Source organism: Melanerpes formicivorus, unplaced genomic scaffold (genome assembly GCF_026170545.1).
Source record: "Melanerpes formicivorus ecotype bairdi unplaced genomic scaffold, bMelFor1.0.p_v2 SCAF_150, whole genome shotgun sequence".
In the NCBI taxonomy this organism is placed as follows: domain Eukaryota; kingdom Metazoa; phylum Chordata; class Aves; order Piciformes; family Picidae; genus Melanerpes; species Melanerpes formicivorus.
In genome coordinates, this window is record NW_027142502.1 from 452,282 (window position 1) to 471,317 (window position 19,036).

General features: G+C 44.9%; 1 long non-coding RNA gene across 3 annotated transcripts in view; it reads left to right on the forward strand.

Annotated features, from left to right (window-relative positions):
* Positions 1 to 10,402, forward strand: part of LOC137456973 (uncharacterized) — a 53,696-nt gene extending 43,294 nt beyond the window's left edge. The window contains exons 3-8 of one of the 3 annotated variants that reach the window (XR_010991181.1): positions 225 to 266; positions 1,121 to 1,158; positions 6,826 to 7,046; positions 7,790 to 7,873; positions 8,780 to 8,813; positions 10,142 to 10,402. This is a non-coding gene — a long non-coding RNA (uncharacterized lncRNA). The remainder of the gene's footprint in view (positions 1 to 224; positions 267 to 1,120; positions 1,159 to 6,825; positions 7,047 to 7,789; positions 7,874 to 8,779; positions 8,814 to 10,141) is intronic. The other 2 variants (XR_010991179.1, XR_010991180.1) reach the window with 2 other exon arrangements.
* Positions 10,403 to 19,036: the final 8,634 nt, after the last annotated feature.

Consider the following 19,036-nt stretch of genomic DNA (forward strand, 5'->3'; position numbering starts at 1 on the left):
GCAAACTGTCCATAAAAGAATGCATCACTGAGAGGACCATTGGGTGATCTTGGGCTTACTTAGGAAACAGTGTTACAGTCTCTTAAACTCAACATCCAGTGGCTATCATCTCTACACAAAAGCATGAGTATGTCCTCTCATCTCTTGTAACAAATACATGCCAGAAAATAATTGCTGTTTATTGATGTTCATTGCTTTTCATCTCCTTTTTGTTTCTTTTAAAGGTGCCATGAGATTTGGAATGAGGATAGCAAATGTTTAGAGCAGTAAGTACTGAATGTAGACTGGATGGGGTGCTTGGTGCCATGGGTTAGTTGATTAGATGGTGTTGGGCGATAGGTTGGACTCAGTGATCTCAGAGGTCTTTTCCAACCTGGTTGATACTCCTCTCCACCCACTCCTCTCCACTCTACATTTAGTTGAGGTCTTCTAAGCAATTTCACAGTGACAGCCAAAAACTGATTATTCAAATCACACTACTTTTACACAAAAATCTTACTCAGTTGCAAGCCCAGCAGATTTCTGAGACTAGAAGTATTTTCCATTAATTAAGTGGTCTCAAAAAGTGTATAATGAAATACAAAACACATGCCATTAATATTCACTTGGGGGCTAAAGAACAACTCTGATAATATCTGCACTCATTAAAATTTTCATGCCTAACACTATTTATCACACAGATCTCTTGCAGCACAAGATTTCTTGTTCCAGACAAACACACAGAAAACTTTCTTCTCCAAGAACAATTCTCCAACAATTCATCTGCTTTTCCATGCAGTGGGGAGATTCAGTGGAAAAACACGATGTTCCTCATGCTTGAAAGAAGTTTCTGGCATGCCAGGACACCCAAAGAAAATGTACCTTTATGAGTCAGTGGCATGAAGAAGTGAAGTTATCCACAGAGGAGCATATGAGAAAAAAGAAACAGCTTTTTTTTGGTGTATGGTAGCTCATGACTGATAGTAATAGGTTCTATATACAACTAATCTTTTATATTGAGTGTTCTATATTACTTTAAAACTCTGAACAAAGATCCACTACTCAGATGATTGATTGAAAGGCCTTTTTTTTTTTGTTTAAACAATAAACCTTTTCTGTATTACCTTCTGTTTTATCCCAGAAGCCAGTTGCAGCAAACAGATGGTGAGTGAGTCCACGGTAAGGCTTTCATGACTATTGCATGAGTATTTTCTCTAATCTCTTCAAACAGATCAAGTCCAGTGTAAATCCCCAAGGCAATGTATAGATACACACACACAAACAGATAAACAGACACATGTAAATAGAGGTATAAATACATGTATATAAAAGCAGAATCCTTTATCAAGAAGGTTCTGCAGAATGTAACGGGGAGGAAGTCTGGTAGAGTCGGGCAGAAATCCTTGTAAACTCTGTAAACAGCAATCCTGGGGAGTATTTTGTTTTCATTCTTTAGAATCTTACAGCAGGCTTTCAATAATGTACTACATTTTGTATGAGGTTTGACAAAACAATAGGGGAAAAAAAAATGTCATTTCTTCTTTAGTTTGAAAATATGCTTCAAAAAGAGATAGCATTTGCTGCCACAGAGCTACTTTTTCCCTTCACCACTGCTGTGATCTATTGCCCTCTTTCACTGGCATGCTTAGAATGGGCATTCAAATGAATATTTAAATATAGTCTGTAGCATATTAAAGTCACAAATTTCAGGCAACATAAGAGGTGGGAACTGTCATGACTGTAGCTGAGCAAGTAATTGGAAATATTTGTTACAGATTATTGTTTCAATAGATTCTTGAGCGAGCCATTGTCACAGCCCTCCCTGTAATCGTCCACACTAATTCAGTTGGTGTGCATGAACCCTGGAAAGTGCCTGGTTTTCAGACAAAGTATTCATGTATACAGATTATTTCAGCTTCAACTCAATCATGCTGCAGTTCATACATGTTCATAGTTCCTTTTCATGCTGCTCATTCTTTGCTTTTAATGCCTCAGACAGCACAATTGCACTCCATGACTTGGGAAACCAGTTGTGAAACTTGAAGGAAGGCTCATGAAAGCTCACAAACTTCATTGCTGAAGCTCCTTCTGAATTCATCACCTCAGTGCTTGGTTAAGCAATTTTCAGACAGAGCTGTCCTGGTTTAAGGGTGGGGATGGCCTGGTAAGCCCATGATCTACTTGGAGCTGGGCGTATCTTTGGACATTGGGATTCACATGGCTTAGACCTAGCAGTGCTCATCAAACCAGCATTTGGCTGCTTAAGGGTGGGGAGCTCTTGGCAGACACATGTCTATTCTAAATTGGTCATTGGAGTGGGCTGCCCAGGGAGGTGGTGGAGTCACCGTCCCTGGAGGTGTTCAAGAGGGGATTGGATGTGGCACTTGGTGCCATGGTCTAGTCATGAGGTCTGTGGTGACAGGTTGGACTCGATGATCCTTGAGGTCTCTTCCAACCTTAGTGACACTGTGATACTACTGTGATACTATGTCTGCCTTTTCAGATATGTAAATGCTAGTAAATGTTGCTGCCTGCATGTTTTGAAAGGACACATAGTTGTTATCCTTTTGGGGACTCTTTTGTGCCAAGCCCTCTCTTTAATGAAACAAAGAGTTATGTCTTCATTTGCTGTAACCTAGTACAGACACTGTTAAAGCAAAGAACTGTACCAGTTTCTGCAAGCACATCAAAACTACTTTCAGACTTCAGCATTGCTTCCCTGGTGCCAAAAGGGCTGCTTCTCTTTAACACAGGTTTTATAACAGCTGATATAAAATCACTACTACAGAACTTACCTGCTTTTTAAAGGATACCCTTTAAAATGCAGTACTTCATTTCTGTTTGGAAAATTGCAGAGGATTCCCTACTGGCTGCAGTTTCATGACTGAAACACAAGTGTTGTGTTGAAGATAAAAGCAAGGATAATTTTCATACAGGCTTAAACAATTTCACTGTCTTTTATGTTATTCTCATCACTTAAAACAAATACAATTTTTGGTCAGGTTTAGGCACTTTAACCTTACAATATTTTATTGCTATTTTTCTGAGGCAATTATTAATAGTTCAAGCTCCTATAGCCTTAAATGGAAGTGAAGAAAGACAACATGAGTCAAAAACTATTAAAATGCAACATTTAATTGTTTGAGTATGAAAAAGTCAGAGGCACTCTGTTTCTTGTGGTCTATACCACAACTCTCTAAACACTGTTATGGTAAACCTGTTCACAGTCACTGCAGAAGTAGCTCTTAGTTATGGATTCTTTTTACCTCTACACAGTCATTATTTTATGTTTTATTTTGAGCTAAAGCATCTTCAATCCTCTTATAAAACTCTCTGTTATGAACTATAAAACAACAGTAAAACATTCTTCCCAATGTAACTTGATAAACTGTAAAAAGTTTCAAGCTAAGAAAGTAATTCTTAAGGTTTGGGGTGGGGGGTGTCAGTGGGGAAAAAACAACAACAAAAAACCAACAGCACAACACAGACATCTTTGTTCAGAGGATTCTGCTAGAACATTCTGCAGCATTACCATCTGATTTCACTGGCAAGAAGCCCTCAGGTGCTCACAGAATTAACCAGGTTGGAAAAGACCTCAGAGATCATCAAGTCCAACCTATTACCTAATAACTAACACCTCACAACAATTAACCATGGCTCCCAGTACCACATCCAATCCTTTTTTGAACATCTCCAGGGACAGTGACTCCACCACCTCCCTGAGCAGCCCATTCCACTGGCCAATGGTGATGATGCTATCACGCTGGTGAATCCAGCACCAGTTCAAGCTTCTGTAACTTCAGCTTTTTGAAAGCTTTGACTATCATATCAGCTGTAAATCTCCATTTGACCAGTCACCATCAGGTGTTGAAGAAGCAGGAGAAGGTTTCAAAGGCTCTCTGGTGCCAGGGCATCCAGCATGCTGAAAGGAAAGGAGTGCATAGAAAAGCTGTGGACTTCCTGCATTATTTCATATATAAAAGAACCCACAACTCCCTTCAGCTGTCAAGTCTGAAAGAAGTAAGCTATTGTAATAGCCAACACTTGCACCTCCCAGAGTTTCAGTACATCTCCAGTACATCTCATTCAGTACATCTCCATTTCAGAGTTTCAGTACATCTCCAGCTATACAATTAGCTGAGCTCCCACTAAAATACCTGCCTTAATTTAGTCCTTCAAAGCAGGCAAAGCTGAGAATTATGCCCATGTTTCTTTTTGGCAATAAGCTATCTGAGTCCCTTCATCTATAAAATTAGTAATTACTTCTTTCTGGTGATTAAAAAAAGGGAGTTATGATTTTAAAGCATTGCAACTGTAAGTTCAGCACTTTTGGGGAGCAAGCTGCCCAGGGAAGTGGTGGAGTCACCATCCCTGGGGGAGGGGTGGTGCTGATGGGGGGTGTTAAAAAAAAACAACCACCTGCAGGTGTGGCACTTCAAGACACGGTTCAGTGGTCATGGTAGTGTTGGGTTGATGGTTGGAATTCACCCTAGAGGTCTTTTCCAACCTTAATGGTTCTATGACTCTAAATGTCTTACAGAAGATTTAGTTTCCCTGTACACTTTTGAGCTTCAGCTGAATGTCTTGCATAGAAAAGAGGTGCCAGTTCAAGTTCCAAAGCAAAGGAAGAAAGACAGACTAGGTCCACCTCCTTCAGAGATCATTGGTCTCCTATTGCAAGAGATGTTCAGCAACAAAAAAAGAGTAGGAAGATGTAGCAAAGAAAGTAAAGTATAAAGAAAGTAAAGTATATGAAGACGTCATTAGCCATTATTTGACAATTTGATTCATCAGCTAAAGTTGCTTTTGTTGCACTTGTCCAGCTTTCCTTTAGCTTCTTGCTGCTAACAACCCTGCAAATGTTTGGCATGTGTTTGAAATATTCTGTCTTTTTGAGAACCCCCCTCCTCTGAAAGTTTTCTGTTTAAGGGTTCATGGGTTATTCATACGTTAAACTGTGTCACTTACATTTAACTGCAAATCCTAAATTAATTGGAAAAACTCTACACCAGTGCCTGATATTCTGCTGTGTTGCTTAGCAGTGATGTTAGACTAATTCAAAAGCTCCTTTAAAAGAACTGTGGCATGCTTCCAAGAAAGCAGAAGTAAAAGAAGAGTAAAAGAAAGGCAGCTTGCTAGCTGCATGATATTAAGAGTTAAGCCACTGCTAAAGAGAATTAAAATCACGGAACCCGGTTCTACAAACAATCACACACGTGTTTTACTTTAAACATGTCAGTGCTTCTATTGACTTCAATCAGCCTCCTTGCATTGCTTAGAGGTACTGAAATATTATACACAGGCCAGGCAGAAATTCCTACTGAGCCTCCTCCTTAAGCACCAGTTTTCCCATTTGCACTGATGCGTGTGCAACAGAGCCTGGGTAATTACTGATGGGAGGCGTTGCTGAAAACCCTCTCTGCCAGCTGAAAGCAGGGAAGTTAAACTCAGAAAGTCAAACAGAAAGTCTCCTGCAGTAGACAGGAGCATCTGCTGTCAAAATGAGCTCTTCTGCCCAGAAGGCTACAGAGCTGAATAAAGAAGAGCCCAGCATTTTCATTCCACATAGACTTACCATTATTTATGCTCCTAACTCATTGTGATGCTTCATGTTAATGCAAGTATATTACTTCCTCTGAATGGGCTGCCCGGCATTGGGATGGGCTGCCCGGGGAGGTGGTGGAGTCACCATCACTGGAGGTGTTCAGGAGGAGACCTGATGGGGTGCTTGGTGCCATGGTTTAGTTGTTTGGATGGGTTGGATTGGTTGATGGGTTGGACATGGTGATCTTGAAGGTCTCTTCCAACCTGGTTGTTTATTATTATTATTAATTAAGTACTTGTACACAAATTTATGTATTTTAAGCCCCCTGTAGGTAGATAAGAGAGGTTTCCTTATGTCAAAAGGGCACACACATAGTTTCATAGTTTCATTCAGGGTTGGAAGGGACCACAAGGATCATCTAGTTCCAACCCCCCTGCCATGGGCAGGGACACCCCACACTAGATCAGCCTGGCCAGAGCCTTATCCAGCCTGGGCTTAAACACCTCCAGGGACGGGGCCTCGACCACCTCCCTGGACAACCCATTCCAGTGCCTCACCACTCTCATGGTGAAGAACCTCCTCCTCACATCCAGCCTGAATCTCCCCACCTCCAGCTTCATTCCATTCCCCCTAGTCCTATCACTACCTGAGATCCTAAGAAGTCCTTCCCCAGCCTTCCTGTAGGCCCCCTTCAGATACTGGAAGGCCACAATTAGGTCACCTCGGAGCCTTCTCTTCTGCAGACTGAACAGCCCCAACTCCTTCAGTCTGTCCTCATAGGAGAGGTGCTCCAGCCCTCTGATCATCCTTGTGGCCCCTCTCTGGACACGCTCCAGCACCTCCACCTCCCTCTTGTAATAGGGGCTCCAGAACTGGACACAGTACTCCAGGTGGGGTCTCACCAGGGCTGAGTAGAGGGGGAGGATCACCTCCCTCGACCTGCTGGCCACACGCTCTCCTCTCTTTCTTTTTTGAGGTAACATGAAAATATTGGGCAATTTAACTGACTGAAAAAATTTCAGTCATGTCTGATTGAATGGCTGCCCACCTCTTCATGTGGAAATAAAAGCTTTTGTTAAAGGATAGCTGAATTCCTAATAAAGTGATGTTGGCTGTGTATCTGTTCATTAAATCCAGCTGTACACTGCTAACTGTCCATAGCTGGGTTTACTAATAAATCATGCCTGATGGATTTTGTTTTGCAAGAGGGCAAGAGAGAAGTGCTCTTGTTTGTTTTGTTGCTGTTTGTTGTTGTATCACAGTTGATTTATTTGCTTTGCTTTGTTTTGTTCTCTACTTAGAGCCTCCTGGCAACAATAGTACAATACTTGGTTTCAGAGCAGAAGTGTGCACGCCGTTGTACTGAAGGGCACAGCTAAAACCTCTCCAGCTCACAGAGCAGAATGTGGAGACCTTGTGGACGGGAGACCTACAAGAGACAGAATCAGTTTCATTAGTAGCTCCACTGTTTTCTTAACACTGACCTGGTGTCATATTTGAGGGAATATTTGCATTGCTGTAGGTAAGTTCATAACCGTACATGAAAAACAGTCATGTTCCAGCCAGCCTGCAACTCCATTGAGCAGAAAACCCTAAAGTCATCTCCTCCTCACTCTTATCTCCTCTGCAAGAGGGGACAGAGGGAATCCTTTCACAATTTAGCATTTTTTCTAGCTGAGTGATGTATAGAGGGAACTCATCTATTCTGCTGTCCCTCACAAATCCCAAACAGCATTAGCTATGTTGTCTGAGCCATCTGTCCGTGGAAACACAGACACATTTCTCTTTCTGAACATGTTAAAGATGTAAGGAACAACTTATCTCCTGCAAAAAAAACACAACCTTAAACAACTGTTTCAAGGAATTTGCAGGCCCAGTGATAGCAGCAAGAGGGAAAGCTATGCCACATCTTGCAGAGCTGGACTTTCTGTCAGCCTGTGCACATTAATTGTAACCTATCTTGTCTTTTCAGTGATAAACCTTTCCAGAGGCTGGCGTGGATTTCTTACAGAGGACATTATACCCCCCAAAAGCCCCACCCTTATGCTTAGAGCACTTTCTAAATGTATAGCAATATCACACATACATCATGTGCTTATAAAGTGTATTTATTACCCTGGTTTGTTAAACAAAACCTGCCAGTTCTGATGCTTAGAAGGTACTGCATGAAATTGTTCCTACTTTGCCACAGACAACACTGTGATTTTTCCTAACATTCACAATTTTTATGGTAAACACTTGTGTTCTAACTGAATTATTTTCCAGAGCTGAAGTAATAACTTTAATGAAGCCTCCTCTTTCCCTGGAAAACACAAACTCTTTCTGCCTGAGGACTGCAGTAGTATGGAAGTAAGTACAGGCTGAGCAAAGGTGCTTTAGTTCCAGTTTTCCTTTGGTGGGAGGCATTATGTTTGACACAACTTGTTCTACAGCATTTTGGTCATGATGTCATGTGCAAAGTCTACACAGCATCAGCAGTGCTGAAGAGCTACACATGCTGAGGATATCCTGGATGTCCTTGCTTGAATCAGCTGTCTTAATGCTTCCTTTAGCTGCAGTGATGTTCTTACACTGTAAAAAGTCAAAAGCTTCTGTCACAGTGAGTTTTAGCTATATAACAGCTGAGGCTTTCATGTTGATGGGAAAGACCTAGTTCTCAGTCACAATGGTTTATGTTTTGTGGTTTTTAATGGTAGCCCATACCAAAAAGGATGGGGCTGCTTTAGACATAATGTAGATGCTTTGGGATAGCGTAACTTATGGCAAATCCAAGTAGTCCAAAGAGCAAAACTCTCATCCAGACTTGCCTAAGGACCATAAGCTCTGGTCTCGCTCCTCTCTGTGCCTTTCCTGACAGTTAGGGAATGCATAAGGGGCAAGGACTCTCCTGAAAGCAGCCTTACAAAAGTAGCATCAAGTTTCCTTCCCAGAGAGGCATCTCATGGCTTCTGCATTGTCTGTTTTACAAAGCCCATCACACTGGGGATTAGTGGCAGGCAAAGACTGCACACATGCAGCCATGACTGAAAGGGAGCAGGACAGGTTACGCTGCAAGTACAACTTGAAGTAAGTGAGCAGCATAGACCCAGCTAGAACTCTTCATTGTAATGCAGGCTGTCCATGGAAACATGTGCAGAGATGTATGTATGGTAAACATATTACCAAAACAAGAGGAGAATAGTTTGCTTTGCATGAGTTGGCTAAGACTGGAGTGGTACTGTTTGATGGAAAAAAAATTTCACTTATCTTTTCCAGAACTCTTTGATTAAAAGAGTAAAAAGAACTAACAGTAAGTATGTTACCTTGCTGAGATCATTGGGAACACAACTGATTTTCCTGAGAGCAATAACTTACCTTTCTATTTTAGGACTGCTTAACTGTCTGTCTGAAAGCAACAGGTGTTGACTACTCCTGCAGCCTGTGTCAGATCTTGAAGGTCTCTTCTGGTCTCTTCTGGTCTATTCCATTCCATTCCATTCCATTCTTATTCTATTCTTATTCCATTCTATTCTTATTCCATTCTATTCTTATTCTATTCTTATTCCATTCTATTCTACTCTACTCTACTCTTATTCTATTCTATTCTAAACACTCAGACAGGCATAAGCTATTAACAGGTCCCCAGGTTGTTCAGGAAGCATGGCTGATACATCAAACAAGCCTAACTGGTTCCAGTCTGTAGAAGAAGAGAGAAATAAGAAACAACATTAGGCAGGGCAAAGAAACGTAAGTCTTGCTACAGATCATGTGCCTTAGCTTGCATAATTAGCTGAGCTTTGTAGCTCTACTGTCCACAGCACAGACAGCTGTGTTTGGCTGTTCTTTTTCAAGCTGTAGTTTGTCTTCCACCTTGATTTTCAGGGATTTGGACATACTGTTTATCCCTCTGCTGTATGCAGCAAGGCAATACATTTGCAGCCTCCTGACCCTGTGCACTGTGTCTCCGAGTGCACCATACACGTTTACGTGCATACCAGGAGTCCCTGTGCATCTAGTGAAATCCACATGTAACTTTCTGTGCCCATATTCCATCATATTTTAACATGAGCACATGGCTTTTATAGCAGATCTTGCTCATAATTTGAGGCCCTCCTTTTTTCTGTGCTCCAGCCATGGGGTGGATTGTTCATTAACAGGGCCCTAAGACTTTACACTTGACTTTGGAGAAGGAGCAGGCGGCGGTGCCAAGTCCTGAGCGCTGCGCTCATTATAGTGCAGTCTGCTGTGTCACACACCTTCAACAATGTAATGCCTGGAGAAACCAGAGTCCAGAGCCCCAGCTGGGCTCCGGTAGGCAGCAGGGTTTATTGCAGGTTTGACAGCAGTGAGCCCAGGCACGTTGCTGCAGAAAACTAAGGGCTCAGAGCTGATCTGTGAGTGGGCGAGAAGCGTAACTTGGGGGGATTCCTTTGCCCCAATAATGCTGTGATGCATGCACACATGGGCAAAGTCCCTTTGCTTTGAAAGATGTAGCACCAAGGATTTCCTTCAGCTGTCTTCGAGCTCCTGTTATTTAACAGTCATCTACCCATCAATTCCTGGTCCTAGTAGACAGCCACACTCTTATGTCCTTAAATCCTATGTCCTTAAATACTATGACCTCTCTTATTATCCTAGATCCTTTTGTATGTTGTAATTAGAGGAAAAAAAAGTCCAAGACCAAACAAAAATCTCTCTGCTTGAGAATGGAACATTTAATATTGCACAGCAGTGATTCCCCAGAAGATCCTACGTCAGCTACTGGAATTTATGTCTATCTATTCTTGTGGAGTGCATCTGTGTTCTTGTAGGTTACATGCAGCATAGCACAGCACAGCAGAGGGAAGGAAAGGAAAAGAGGAAAAAAGAAAAGAAAAAAGGAGAAAGGGGGTTAGAAAGGGGGAGAGAGAGAGGGGAGAAAGGGGGGGGAGGGGGGGGAGAAAGGGGGGGGAGGGGGTGAGAAAGGGGGGGGAGAGGGAGGGGAGAGGGAGGGGGGAGAGGGAGAGAGGGAGGGGGAGAGGGAGAGAGGGAGGGGGAGAGGGAGAGAGGGAGGGGGGAGAGGGAGAGAGGGAGGGGGGAGAGGGAGAGAGGGAGGGGGGAGAGGGAGAGAGGGAGGGGGGAGAGGGAGAGAGGGAGGGGGGAGAGGGAGAGAGGGAGGGGGGAGAGGGAGAGAGGGGGGGGAGAGGGAGAGAGGGAGGGGGGAGAGGGAGAGAGGGAGGGGGGAGAGGGAGAGAGGGAGGGGGGAGAGGGAGAGGGGGGGGAGAGGGAGAGAGGGAGGGGGGAGAGGGAGAGAGGGAGGGGGGAGAGGGAGAGAGGGAGGGGGGAGAGGGAGAGAGGGAGGGGGGAGAGGGAGAGAGGGAGGGGGGAGAGGGAGAGAGGGAGGGGGGAGAGGGAGAGAGGGAGGGGGGAGAGGGAGAGAGGGAGGGGGAGAGGGAGAGAGGGAGGGGGAGAGGGAGAGAGGGAGGGGGAGAGGGAGAGAGGGAGGGGGAGAGGGAGAGAGGGAGGGGGAGAGGGAGAGAGGGAGGGGGAGAAGGGGAGGGGGGAGAGAGGGAGAAGGAGGGGGGGAGAAGGGGGGAGAAGGGGGGATGAAGGGGGATGAAGGGGGAGAGGGGGATGAAGGGGGAGAGGGGGATGAAGGGGATGAAGGGGGAGAGGGGGATGAAGGGGGAGAGGGGGATGAAGGGAGAGAGGGGGATGAAGGGAGAGAGGGGGATGAAGGGAGAGAGGGGGATGAAGGGAGAGAGGGGGATGAAGGGAGAGAGGGGGATGAAGGGAGAGAGGGGGATGAAGGGAGAGAGGGGGAAGGGAGAGAGGGGGAAGGGAGAGAGGGGGAGAGAGGGTGAAGGGGGAGAGGGGGATGAAGGGGGGTGAAGGGAGAGAGGGAGAGAAGGGGGGGAGAGGGGAGGGGGGAGGGGGGGAGAGGGGGGATGAAGGGGGAGAGGGGATGAAGGGGGAGAGGGGGGATGAAGGGGGAGAGGGGGGATGAAGGGGGAGAGGGGGGATGAAGGGGGGATGAAGGGGGAGAGGGGGGTGAAGGGGGAGAGGGGGGATGAAGGGGGAGAGGGGGGATGAAGGGGGAGAGGAGGAGAAGGGGGGATGAAGGGGGAGAGGGGGGTGAAGGGGGAGAGGGGGGTGAAGGGGGAGAGGGGGGTGAAGGGGGAGAGGGGGGTGAAGGGGGAGAGGGGAGAGAGGAGAGGTGTAGGGAAGCAGAAAGTATCTATGGAAGGTTTCAGGAGAAGAAAGAACAACAGGGCACTGCTACTGCAAGGATAGCTTGATGATAAAAGAAGAGCTGACCTGGTGAACAACCTGAAGTGCCAGACAGAAGGACACTTGCCTCCATACTGGAGAAGACCAACCTGATATGGGATGAAGAGAACAATGGACAGCTGCAAATCAAAGGAGACAGCTCAATGAGCAGCAGTGGGGCAAGAGTGTCAGGGAGTTGCTTACCCTGCTCGATTTTCCCTATATAAGCTGCTTGTTCTGTACCAATAAACCATTCCTGCCTCACCAACAAGGGAGTCCCTGCATGCTTTCTGGGGGAGGGGGGGGGGCGGGGAGAGGGGGGAGAGGAGGGGGAGAAAGGGGGAAGTGGGGGGGAGAAAGGGGGGGGGAAGGGGGGGGGAAGGGGGAAGAGGGGGGAGGAAGGGGAGAAAGGGAAAGGGGGGGAAAGGGAAAGGGGGGGAAAGGGAAAGGGGGAGACAGGGAAAGGGGGAGACAGGGAAAGGGGGAGACAGGGGAAAGAGGGGGTGAGAGGAAAGAAAAACGGAATGGAACAGAATTAGACTAGAACAGAACAGGAATTCCACTGGAATTGTGTTTGAAAGAGCACACATTACCTCTTCTGAGAAGACAGCTGTTGATAAACACAATTAACAGGCATTCCATGTTACCTGAGTTTCAGATACTCTGAGGACTATGAAGTGCTACTGCCTGTAGCCATGCACCATGGAGCTCTGCAGCACAATGGCACTGTTCCTAGCTAGCTAATGTCATTGTTTTGTCAGAACCTTACCTCAGGCCTTGCTTCAGGTTCCAGCATTTCCCAGCGAACATGGGAACGCTCCACACAAACTATTTGAGTGTTGGTGTGGCTGATGCCTATCCTGGTGCAGGCTGGGAAGGAAAAGCTGCCCCTCTCCTGTGTGGTAGAAAGAGAAGTTAAAAACCAAGTGAACCACTGTCAGAGTTAGGATTTCAAGGCTGAAAGCAGGCAGCAGTGATGAGGGAAGGTCTTTGTCAGCATGCTTTAAAACTCCTGTTGCAGTCAACAAGCTTTATTAGATTTTATTGCTTCATGGTGTGTGATGTCACTTGAGAGTCCTGGATGGTAGTTTGAACTGATTCCTTTAAATTCTGGGAATAATTTTTCCCTTATGCTTTAGCCATTTCGGACTAGATATCATCTTCAGTTACACACATTGGGACGTGTAGCTCATTTTACACCCCTCTACTTACATCCCAGTAAAGCACTTGTACACTGACAGTTTTGAGCCTCACATACAGCAGAGCCTTACTGCTAAGCTTCATTTGCTGTCCTCAGAAAGCACTTAACTGTGTTCTCTTCAAGTGTAGCAGAATGCCTCACAATTCCCTTTAAGCCAAAACAAATGGTATCTTCAGATTAAAAAGGAAAACAAAATTCAGATCTGCTGTGGTTTTTCATTAACTTACTTACAAGAACCTAAATTAAGGTTGGTGGATTAAAGCCAATCCATAGGATGCCCTTTTGCACTGTGAAAATTAGTTAATATGAATTGCCAATAGGAAGCTGATAGTTGAGCCTGAAGTGTGCTCTAATATTGTCCTGTAACACCTCAAAAAAGAGAGAATGGGCAATAAAGGCAAAACAAATCAAGGGTATCTGTACAACCACTGTGTCTGGATTCCTAAGTCTCTGCTTACAATGACCAGAACATGTGAAAGTGCATGAGCTGAACCAGACTTTGCTGGTACCCAGCAGGGCTGGTGTGTCTGCCACAGGTTACTTGTGCCCATGTATACAAGGAATACAATTCAGTTCTGAGTCCCACACACAGGCATCTCCCATTACCAGTAAAGGCTTCTAGTGCAACTTGCACCAGGTTCAGTATAGGTCACAACATTGGCCTTTTAAGCTCTGAAGTTGCATTTCTTCTGAGTCTAGAGTACTTACTCAGCTACTAGAGATTGTAGCTACTAGAGATGCTAGAATGGTTTAGGCTGGAAGGGTTCTTAAAGGTTATCTAGTTCCAATCCCCCTGCCATGGCAGGGACACCTTCCACTAGCCCAGCTTGCCCTGACCCAGGTGTAGGACCTTACATTTGGCCTTGTTGAACTTCAGGAGGTTGGGCCCACCTCTCAAGCATGTCCAGGTCCCTCTGGATGACATCCCTACCTTCCAGCGTGTCAGCCAGGCCACATTTCTTGGTGTCATCCACAAACCTGCCGAGGATGCACTCAATCCCGCCGCCCATGTTACACAGCATCTCTGTCAGATATGCATAGAAGGAAATGTGGCAGCCACTGTGCTTCAAGGTCCCTCTGTCCTTGACACTGGCCTGTGTTGTGAAGGAGTCACAAAATCATTAAGGTGGATGTGCAAGTCATAGTTTCATAGTATCATTCAGGGTTGGAAGGGACCACAAGGATCATCTAGTTCCAACCCCTCTGCCATGGGCAGGGACACCCCACACTACATCAGGCTGCCCAGAGCCTCATCCAGCCTGGGCTTAAACACCCCCAGGGATGGGGCCTCGACCACCTCCCTGGACAACCCATTCCAGGGCCTCACCACTCTCATGGTGAAGAACCTCCTCCTCACATCTAGCCTGAATCTCCCCACCTCCAGCTTCATTCCATTCCCCCTAGTCCTATCACTACCTGAGATCCTGAGAAGTCCTTCCCCAGCCTTCCTGTAGGCCCCCTTCAGATACTGGAAGGCCACAATTAGGTCACCTGGGAGCCTTCTCTTCTGCAGACTGAACAGCCCCAACTCCTTCAGTCTGTCCTCATAGGAGAAGTTCAAGTGCTTTGTGTCACATAAACACAAGCAGATACAGGCACACAGTGCAAATACACACACATGCAAACACACACATTTACAGCCATGTGAGCCTTTCAAAGGCTCAGTTAAACCAGCATAAACCTGCATAACCTAGCAACATTTCTGGACACGTTCTGCCCCTCCAGAATTCCAGCTGACTCTGGTGTTTTGTTAGTGTGAAGTGACTGCCGAGTAGAGGAGCTGAATAAATCTTTATTTGTGTACAGTTATGTAATCTGCTCCAATATTCCTCTGGCCAAAGGACTGATTGAATGGAAAGAATAAAATGCATGAATGGATGTATGACCTGCTGCTGGTTTGTTTTGACTTGCAGTGAAGCAAGAAGGCAGTGCCACAGAAACCTTCACCCGCATCACGTGTGTCCCCCACAGGGCTTTGGTTTTATTTTTATTTAGAATAAACCTTTATTTAGAATAAACCAAACCAGGTTGGAAGAGACCTTCAAGATCACCATGTCCAACCCATCAATCAATCCAACCCACCCAAACAGCTAACCCATGGCACCAAGCACCCCATCAAGTCTCCTCCTGAACACCTCCAATGACGGCGACTCCACCACCTCCCCGGGCAACCCATTCCAATGGGCAATCTCTCTTTCTGTATAGAACTTCTTCCTAACATCCAACCTGAACCTCCCCTGGCACAGCCTGAAACTGTGTCCTCTTGTTCTGGTACTGGGTGCCTGGGAGAAGAGACCATCATCAGCCTGTCTACAACCTCCCTTCAGGTAGCTGTAGAGAGTGATAAGGTCACCCCTGAGTCTCCTCTTCTCCAGGCTGAGCAACCCCAGCTCCCTCAGTTTTACCACAGCCAGCTGCACGTCTCCCATCTTAATTCTTTCCACAAAAGGGGATTAAGTTGAAATAGCTCATTTTATATCCACATAGTTAATAATCACATATATGTGTATAGGAATGATTTTTTCTTTTTCTTGGGGGTAATTGCAACCTTTCCTTATTAAATGCCCTCTAAGAATGGGGGGAAATGTGTTGTTTATTAAAGCCATGTTTTGCTAATAACATCTTGCAAGAGTTCAGATTACACAGAGCACTATTCTTTATTCCTTTTTAAGGAGGTGCTATAATTTTGGAAAGCTGCATATGCTCCCTTCGAAGCCTGGGTTGCTATGGCAAATTCACATTTCAGTTCAATCATGTTGTAAATACTAACATCAAATTGTGTGCAAATGGCTGGGGTGAAGGTTAAATAAGCCTCCCAAACACCCTTAACTTGGGGCAAGAGAGTTTTTTTCTGTCAAGCCTTTCAATTCCTGTGACTGCTTTCCATACAACCTTCCATGTGTATCAAGTGCACTTCTAGCTGCATTTTTGTACTCCTGATTGTTCTGAACCCCTTGGCTCATGAGCAGTTTATAGATAAGCTACAAAGGAAGATTCTTGAGCCTTGATAGAGATGGGTTTTTTGAAGAGGGAAACTCCAGACACCCCCTAAACCAGCTGAATACTTTCAGGTGCTACTTAATATCTCTGTGTAAGTAATCAAGCAATTGGCCTCCCCTGATACATGACGCAGATGAGTGCTGTGGGATAGAAGAAAGCACTCCAAACCCCATCAGCTCTGGTAAAACCAGAGATGGTAAGCACACAGCCAGCCTGCTCTACCTCTTCATGAATTTACTTTTCAGGCAAGCATATTTCACTTCACTCTTATCTAAGAAGATATTTCTGGTGTTCTGGTTTACAGGGAGCATTGTGACCACAGAAGAAAGAAAAAATATGTGCTATTCTATAGCAAGTATAGAATCAATAAGGTTGGAAAAGACCTCAAAGATCACATAAATATGCTCTGAAGAGGGAGCAGGTCATACTCCTCACTTTTGCCCTGCCTGCACAACATCAGGGACGAGAAGGCAAAAATTTGACTGTCATAAACCATGGCTCCAGGTCTCCAGTGCATACAACCTTGTGAGCTTTGTGCTCCTTTCATAAATGCAGTTATTTCACACTGAGAGCTCAAAGGAAAAGGAGGGTTTAACTTTTCTTTTCTTTTTTTCCCCTCCTAAAACATAAAGGAATTAACTTGCCAATAGATTATAGGAATGAAAACAGGAAATCACATATCAGCAAAAATAATTCTAAGATAGCAGAGAAATTAATTAACTTACCCAATTCACTGATTTCCAAGGCTGAGATCACCTCATAACCTTCTGTGCAGCCAAAACACTGAGACTGAAGAGCTCTTTTTGGGAGACAATGCTAGGAAACAGTAGGTTACATTACAGTATCACAGTATCGCTTAGGTTGGAAAGGACCTCGAGGATCATCGAGTCCAACCTATCAACACAGACCTTGCTCCCTCTGCTTTTCTTTTTCTCTCTATTTTACTCTGACTTCAGAGTTTCTATTCCCAAGAGGCACCTGAGCTGCAGGGGCATTTTCCTTGGCTGCCAGGCACCAGAGCAGTCCCTTGGGGAAAACCACAGGGGATGAGCTGAATGCAGGTCTTGACCTCCCACCTCCCCCCATCTGGCCCTGGCTGAGTTGCCCTCCTTCAGAGAGGTTTCCCAGGCTAAATAATTACTGCAAATACTGGCCACCTAGCTGCAGAGTCAGCCCACAGTGTCTCTTTTGGGAATGATAATATACTGAGACCTGTGTTTAAGGTGTGCTGGAAGGAAACATTTTCTTTCCCTTTTCATACATCTCAAATTGTGATATTTGAAGTTGCAGTTCTAGAAGAATTAAAAGTTAGGATATTATTACATTGATCTTCCCCCAGCTTTCATTTTCTTTCATGTTTTATTCTGCCACTGGTAGCCTCTAATAGCAAAGGGGAAAAAAACCTCAATACAAACAAATAATTGTTATATTGGTTATGGTTAATTCACATATTACTGAATATCATGTGGCATGTTGTTTAAAGTACCATGACTTCTAAATTCTCCCTCTTCTGTTGCTTGAATCGCAGTGCAGCTACAGTGCTACTTACTGCAGACTGAAATTTGAGTTGTTTCCAGCCCTTCCTGTAACAGTTTAAATATGAAGAGTATGCACAGAAATAAGAGAAATAAATGATGATAATGTAATCAATCTTCACAGTGTAGCTGGCTCTTCAACTTTATTTTCCATCTGATGCCTCATAAACTTCTGCTGTCCTTTTGGTGTTTGCATGTCAGGAAATCAAGTCTCATCCAATTACCAAACAATCCAGCACCAGTTATGCTAGGGGTGTTTCCCCATCATAAATGACAAGCTATTATTTCCCCTGTCCCTCCTGGGAACAGCACTGATTTACATATGGGAGGAAAACTCTGTCTGATCTGAGCATTGCCTCAAGAAAAGAGAATAAGAAGTTGGGTCATTGCCAGCTCTACTGTCTTGGAACAACCCTTGCTGTGAGAGCTCACACCACTTTTATTGCTATAAAAAAAACCCCTCTTTGCTTAATATTGCCATGGCCCTTTCTCAAGCCTTGCTGATTTCGGGCCTGCTGTCTTTTCCTTAGTAACAGTGGTTGTTAAAAATCTCTGCAGGTTTGACCACCTGCAGAAGCTGCTAGCAGTTGAAGCTGCGAAAAAATAACAACAAGTGGACTTCATTTCCCATGATTGAATGCCCCAAAAATCTCGCACGTGCACTTAATTCAAAGTACGTTTGTATTCCCCCTGGGATCAGTGGGAGTAGGCAGATGACTAAAGGTAAGCAGATGTGCGAGTTGGAGGCTCTGGGTCTGAAATGAAGGCACGCTTCAACATGGGAAAGCTGCAACAGGAGGGGAAATCAAAGATGACAGAAGCAATAAACAGTAATGATATTATGGAGTCGGCCTGAGACGTGTGTGTATCGTGACCATCATCACACCCTGCTTCAAATTTTGAACGTAAAAAGCAATTCCCAATCATAAATAATTTCCTCTTCTTAAAGGGAGGTAGCTAGAGGCACAGGAGCTGTCTTTCAAACTGCACCAGGGGAAGTTTATGCTTGAGGGGAGGAGAAAGTTCTTCACAGAGAGTTGTTAGCCATTGGAATGGGCTGCCCAGGGAGGTGGTGGAGTCACCGTCCCTGGAGGTGTTCAAGAGGGGATTGAATGTGGCACTTGGTGCCATGGTTTAGTGGTCATGAGGTGTTGGGTGACACGTTGGACTTGATCTCTGAGGTCTTTTCCAACCTTATTGATTCTGTGATCTAATTCTGTTGCCTGTCTGGACCTGTGTGACACAGACCCATAACATGTACAGATTGCCTTCTGTTTTGTCCAATTTCTTTCTACTGATTCCCTAGCAATGTTGTGGGGCAGAGCCCACACCACTCTTCACCATGAGGTCTTGGGTGACAGGTTGGACTTGATGATCTTTGGGGTCTTTTCCAACCTTATTGATTCTATGATTCTATGACAATGGAGGCAAATGAGGAGAAAGCAGGTTTTCAGGCTGTTGAAAGAGTGTTTCAAGTAGCATGCTCACCACACAAGAGCTTAAAAACCAGCCTTAAAATCATACAAACATGTATCTCCATAGTAAAGG